The 7,268-nt window shown below is 37.9% G+C and overlaps 1 non-coding gene across 1 annotated transcript; it reads right to left on the bottom strand.

Annotated features, from left to right (window-relative positions):
- Positions 1 to 3,975: 3,975 nt before the first annotated feature.
- LOC136740240 (U5 spliceosomal RNA) lies at positions 3,976 to 4,090 on the bottom strand. Its single transcript, XR_010813078.1, has one exon. It is a non-coding gene; the product is annotated as a U5 spliceosomal RNA (small nuclear RNA).
- Positions 4,091 to 7,268: the final 3,178 nt, after the last annotated feature.

Below are 7,268 nucleotides of genomic sequence, written 5' to 3'. Positions count from 1 at the left end.
TTTATCTTGCTGTTAATTGCACCACCAATTACACTCTTTGGGGTACTGGGCAATTTTTTCAAGGTAGCCCCTAAAAAACATGTATCACATAGATTTAATGACTTGCACATAGATATATAAAAATCTTTTAATAAACATACCACATATCTTTGAGAAGGGTTCATTAGTTACATATTGCCACAGTAAATCAACATTTTTGTGTGTGGGTGTATTTAAACGTTTTGGTGTATGCTCTTAAACTTGTCTTACACTAGTTCATAGTAAAATCTGTACTTGGCGAAGCAGCTATGCAAAGGCAGTCTTTTCTCCATTAATACCTTGCTTAAGCATTACATTGATGTGGCACAACTGGACTGAAATGTGAAGTATTTGCTCAAAAGTCAAATTTAAATGAGACATGAAAGTTTATATTGTCAAGGATCCCATGGCACTATTCATTATTATTATGTATTAATATGTCTGAAGCATTAATCCAAGGTGATTTACAAGGTGTTGTTGAAAGAGTGACGTGGCTGAATTCTAAGTCAGGCTTCCCTCAATCAGGTCTAACAAATTTGTTATGACTCCACCTTTACTGCTGTGTAGTAATCTGCTGGTACAAAATGGCTGCACCCCAGAGGGTGGTGGGTGAAGTGAGTCTGTAGAGCACTTCGGGATCTTTCCAGCTGCTACATGTAAGGTATTATTATTTATTAATAAATTAACTCTAGTCTCTGAAACTAAAACAAAGGCCAAAGGAACATTTCAAATGCTAACCCTTTGTGTTCTATACAGTTAAAAAGGAGAGTTAGAAATTTTGTACAACAGCATTTACATACCATATATGGCTTCCACCTTTAAGCGATCCAGAGGTGTCTTTTTCTCCGAAGTTGGATCTCTCTTGCTGCCACCACCACGAAGATTGCTCTTTAATAATGTTGGAAAGTCAAAGACAGCAACCGTCAGGGTTCTTGCATATGACGTATTCGTGCTGCACCTCTCTGCAAGGATCCAGGACAGTTTGTCAATGTAAACTCCAGTGCCTGGGAATATTTCCACCTAAAAGACAATGGTAAATAAAAAACAAGTTTATCCCCAAACTATTCTTATATTATGTTAAGTGGAATACATTATCAGTAAGGCTGTGATTTTGTTACAGAAATGTGTTATTAAAGACCACAGTATGTCTCAATTCTAAGTTTATTAATTTACAGACATAATAAAGTCAGTGAATCTGTGACACCCATAATTCAATTACATTCTTATTATCAACTATAACTATGAATATAACTGATAATGTAGCATCATTAGATTGTTTACAACCAATATTTGTTTTCAATATATATATTTTTACCTTGTCTTTGTAATATTGTAGACCAAGAGTGTTATACCTGTTTTGGTGATTCTTTGTCAGATTCAGAACAATTTGCTGTGGGGCTGTCAGAACCACTTGATGGTGACACACTTTTGTCTTCATTGCTGATAAATGTGGCTTTTGTTACAATTTTTTTCAGATTGTCCAAAAGGTCTGGAATCTCTGGAGAAAAAAACCTTAGTATTAAATGATAATCATTTCTAGTAATATATTTAATACAAAGTGAAAACAAAACCATCAATGCCTGCAATTATACTTGAGAGACTTGCTCTATGTTATTGGCAAACTGACCTTTTTGTGGGTCATTAACATTAGCTACGAAAAAAATAGAAGAGATAAAATACAAGAATTACCAGGTCTAATGTAATGCATATAGTCATTAATGTAGGATTATGAAGTTATGTTGAAAAACTTTATTTAATAATCAGTATTATTAAACTATTAGACAGTGCACATTAAGAGTCTGTATTGTGGTTCTAGATTACTTCAGTATGATCAACTATAATACATTACTCTGGAATCTAAATTACTGAAGAATAACATTTATCAAGGTAAGGAATTATTTGCTATAAATAAAAAAACTTACCATCAACCATACGGTTTCGAAGACATTGGTTTTCATTTTTAAGTCTTGTGTTTTCCTTTTCGAGCTGCTTAACGTTTTGCTGTAGCTCAACTTCACTGGACTCTTTAAATGTCTGTAGAATATGACGGGATCTAATTCTTGATGCTCCATCGGTTTTCTTTCTTATTTTGTGCTGTATTCAGAGAGAAAAAGAGTTTAAAATGAATATATATATATATATATATGAAAATGATTTAAAAAAAAACAATCCTGCAATACATTTATTTAATATTTGCAGTAATTATCTCACCGGTAACTGTGGTTCATCAAGGTCACTATCATCTGAAATTTGAAGTTTTTTGTTTGGTTTAGGTACTCTCTTCATTTTAGGACAGGGCATTTTTGTTAGGTCATTAAGTTTTCTTCTTAGTTCGCCTTCTTTTCCTAAAATAAAAATAAAATAAATAAAACCCTGCATTATGTCCACAGATATTTGGGGATTATATTTATTTGTCATAAAAATACTGTGCTTTGACCATACAAATTAAGATGAACAGCCAACACTGAATCAAAACTGAAGTTAAATTATATCTGGTTTAATTTATTTTGTGATTTGGGGGATTTTATTGTAAAGCACAACACACAATAAATCGTTCTTACAAATGCCAGTCAAGTATGACGAGTTTTAGCGCCCTCACCACCATCTACCATGTTATAAGAGTATGTTAGAAGTACAACACATTAATAACTTAAACATTCATTTCAAATATACTGTGATTGTATATATCAAATAGCATGTAAAGACTTTAATGTTTTTTTTTTTTTAAATAAACATTGTTACCAGTCATAATGATCTGCGCTTCATGGACAGGCCATCCACCTTTTGGAGGTTTGTTCGTGTCTCTCCACTCTGCTCTGAAGTTTCGAGTCGTCTCTTCGTCATCATCAGCAATGCTGAATAAATCAAAATTGCGAAAGCAAGCAGTGGGAATCACGCTGTAAGAGTCTTTGTCGACCCCGCTTTCCCACTTCACCAACGCGTGCATCACCGCCATACTACCTTCACCTTCTCGTCCGTTTTTTCTGCGCCTTTTTCCCCCAACAAGTCACGGCACAAAAAACAGTCCCGCTCTGCATTCTGGTACTTGGCGTTCTTAATAACACCAACAGGGTGTAATCGCATAGACCATTCGAGTATAAAGTACTACATATCCCATCAGTTACAGTTTTTTTTCATCTTCTGAAACTGCAATTTAGCACTTTCAACTGTTTCTTAGTGATTCCTAGAATTACTAACCGGTATTGTAGTCAATGTGTTTATAACCTTTTTTGTTTAACGATTTGTGTGTTATCCTATGGGATCCCATGGTCTTTGATTTGGTCACGGAAGTGATTTGTCTTTGATTTGTTGATCTAGAGTTGAATTTTAATTAGTTTTTCCCTTTTGTATAGTTAGTGTAGTGCTACATTTAGTCTTTGTTTTTAAATAAATTTGACAATTTATATCTTTGGAATTGGTGTCTGCGTCCAATGATTACAGAAATTGAGTTCTACAAGACTCCAGGATTCGTGATAAGGTGATACTATGAATTCACTTCTTTAATTGAAATTTAAAAGTGTACCTTACGCTACATATATATATATATATGTATGTATGTATGTCCAATTGCTTTGACAATACAAATGAATAGAATTGAGAGGGAGAGAGAGAGAGAGAGACAGACAGACAGACAGACTGACAAACAGAAAAACAGACAGACATAGACACACACACACACACACACACACACACAGAGCCAGCCAGCCAGCCAGCTCAGCGATGACATCACGAGCCTCTCTCAGCTGACTGCTATGACATCACAGAGCACGTACATTCCGTTGCTTGCCGTCTGTCAACCACTCAGTCACTGCCAGCCAGACTGGCTGGCTGGCTGGATGTGGGGGCTGCTTGCTGCTGCTGTGTACCTTAGCAAGCTTATTTGCTTGACCGGCCTTCCTACTCCTCTGCCCACATGCCCACCTATGCCCGATCTGCTGTTCACCTGGATCACAGCTCCGCCCCAACAAGGCAGATCCTCCCAAAAATGGTACAAACTCACCCACGATCCCCTCCACGGAAAGCTTTAGCAAAAGGCAAAAGCGTTATACGTAATGAAGAGGAACCCGAGTCCAAGACGCATCCGACCAGCCATACATATTTGTGTGTATTAAAGATCACATTTTCTTACATTTAGTTTTTCTGTACTTTATTACATCTTATTGTGATTTATAAATGTATTGTTTCTTTTCCATATGTATGTATGTATGTATGTATGTATGTGTGTGTGTGTGTGCCTGTCTCTGTGTGAAAGTGAGTGTGTGTGTGTGTGTGTGTATGTCTGTCTGTGAAAGTGTGTGTGTGTGGGTGTGAGTGTCTGTCTGTCTGTCTGTCTGTCATGTAACTCGCACATCTGTGAGGGCACCATTTTTGCAGAAGAGATGTACACATTTTGGAGCAACATATGCTGCCATCCAGACATCATCTTTTCCAGTGACGTCCCTGCATTTTCAAAAAGATCACATTTTATTACATTTTGTTTATCTGTACTTTATTACATCTTATTGTGATTTATACTTGTAATGTTTCTTTTCCATATATATGTATGTACAGTGGGGGAAAAAAGTATTTGATCCCCTGCTGATTTTGTACGTTTGCCCACTGACAAAGAAATGATCAGTCTATAATTTTAATGGTAGGTGTATTTTAACAGTGAGAGACAGAATAACAGCCACAAAATCCAGAAAAATGCATTTCAAAAAAGTTATAAATTGATTTGCATGTTAATGAGGGAAATAAGTATTTGACCCATTTTCAATGCCCTGGCTTAGGGAAGGAGGTTCTCACCCATGATTTGACGGTACATGGCCCCGTCCATCGTCCCTTTGATGCGGTGCAGTTGTCCTGTCCCCTTAGCAGAAAAACAGCCCCAAAGCATAATGTTTCCACCTCCTTGTTTGATGGTGGGAATGGTGTTCTTGGGGTCATTCCTCCTCCTCCAAACACGGCGAGTTGAGTTGATGGCAAAGAGCTTGATTTTGGTCTCATCTGAGACCACTTTCACCCAGTTCTCCTCTGAATCATTCAGATGTTCATTGGCAAACTTCAGACGGGCCTGTACATGTGCTTTCTTGAGCAGGGGGACCTTGCGGGCGCTGCAGGATTTCAGTCCTTCATGGCGTAGTGTGTTACCAATTGTTTTCTTGGTGACTATGGTCCCAGCTACCTTGAGATCATTAACAAGATCCTCCCATGTAGTTCTGGGCTGATTCCTCACCATTCTCATGATCATTGAAACTCCACGAGGTGAGATCTTGCATGGAGCCCCAGACTGAGGGAGACTGACAGTTATTTTGTGTTTCTTCCATTTGCGAATAATCGCACCAACTGTTGTCACCTTCTCACCAAGCTGCTTGGTGATGGTCTTGTAGCCCATTCCAGCCTTGTGTAGGTCTACAATCTTGTCCCTGACATCCTTGGACAGCTCTTTGGTCTTGGCCATGGTGGAGAGTTTGGAATCTGATTGATTGATTGCTTCTGTGGACAGGTGTCTTTTATACAGGTAACGAGCTGAGATTAGGAGCACTCCCTTTAAGAGAGTGCACCTAATCTCAGCTCGTTACCTGTATGAAAGACACCTGGGAGCCAGAAATCTTGCTGATTGATAGGGGATCAAATACTTATTTCCCTCATTAACATGCAAATCAACTTATAACTTTTTTGAAATGCGTTTTTCTGGATTTTTTGGCTGTTATTCTGTCTCTCACTGTTAAAATACACCTACCATTAAAATTATAGACTGATCATTTCTTTGTGAGTGGGCAAACGCACAAAATCAGCAGGGGATCAAATACTTTTTTCCCTCACTGTATGTATGTATGTATGTATGTATGTATGTAAGTGTGTGTGTGTCTGTCTCTGTGTGAAAGTGTGTGTGTGTGTGTGTGTGTCTGTGAAAGTGTGTGTGTGTGTGTGTGTGTGTGTGCGTGAAAGTGTATGTGTTTGTGTGTCTCTGTGTGAAAGTGAGTGTGTGTGTGTCTGTCTCTGTGTTTGTGTGTCTGTCTCTGTGTGAAAGTGAGTGTGTGTGCGTGTGTCTGTCTGTGAAAGTGTGTGTGTGTGTGTGGGTGTGACAGTGTGTATGAGTGTCTGTCTGTCATGTAACTCGCACATCTGTGAGGGCACCATTTTTGCAGAAAGAGATGTACACATTTTGGAGCAACATATGCTGCCATCCAGACATCGTCTTTTCCAGGGACATCCCTGCATTTTTCAGCAGGATAACGCCAAACCACATTCTGCCCAGATTACAAGCGCATGGTTGCGTAGGCAGAGAGTGCGGGTGCTAGCATGGCCTGCCTGCAGTCCTGACCTGTCTCCGAATTGAGAATGTGTGGCGCACTATGAAGTGCAAATTAAGACAACGAAGGCCCTGTGCAGTTGCGCAGCTGAGGAAATGCATAATGGATGAATGGGGGGAAATCCCACTTGCTAAACTTAACCAAGTGGTGTCTTCAGTGCCCAAGTGCTTAATAAGTGTTATTAAAAGAAAAGGTGATGTTACATAGTGGTAAACAGTCGACTGTCCCAACTTTCTTGGTTTCTTTTCACTGCTAATGAGATGCTGTAGAGTGAGTTTTCAGGAGCTCTAATCGTATTGATGAATTCATGCAGCATTTGTAATTGAATTTCAAAAAGAAATCCTTGCTGTCTGGCCTGTGTGTATGAGATGTACTCTGTCAATCTTTGGCTAACAACTGAAACATTGGTAGAACAGAAATGGCAACATAAAAAAGAAAAGTACATTTTAAAAGAGCACATTAAATAGGATGAATATACAGTTATTTACAATCACTTTGTCACTAATTTCAGAACCTTGATGTCATTTTTCAAAACTAGACACAAAACTCAAAACTGTCATCACTTGTAACACAGGCTGTCCAATGTTCAAAACATTGCATTGTGCATTCATATCTTTAAAGAAACCTTGCACTTGCAGACTTGTTGGTTCAAATAACTCATTTATCATGAAATACCATAGTAACATAGTAACACAGAAGATACCGATAGTTTCACTGTGTAGTTGTTCGTACAATCATTAAATATTGTAGTACAAAATATGTGATACATGTTTCATTATGGTACTACACATAAATACATCACTGTAAAAGGACTAGTAGAGAGAATACTACAGACACAGTGGAATCATTGAACAAAATCTGAAATGTATTGATGCAATACAATCAAATCACACCATAGGTTTCTTTGAATCCATGCAACAATAATTAGCTACAAAAAAGAACAAAACTACAGTA

Source organism: Amia ocellicauda, unplaced genomic scaffold, assembly GCF_036373705.1.
Source record: "Amia ocellicauda isolate fAmiCal2 unplaced genomic scaffold, fAmiCal2.hap1 HAP1_SCAFFOLD_63, whole genome shotgun sequence".
In the NCBI taxonomy this organism is placed as follows: domain Eukaryota; kingdom Metazoa; phylum Chordata; class Actinopteri; order Amiiformes; family Amiidae; genus Amia; species Amia ocellicauda.
The sequence above is the reverse complement of the archived record's forward strand: the minus strand, read 5'-3'. Positions and strand labels throughout refer to the sequence as shown.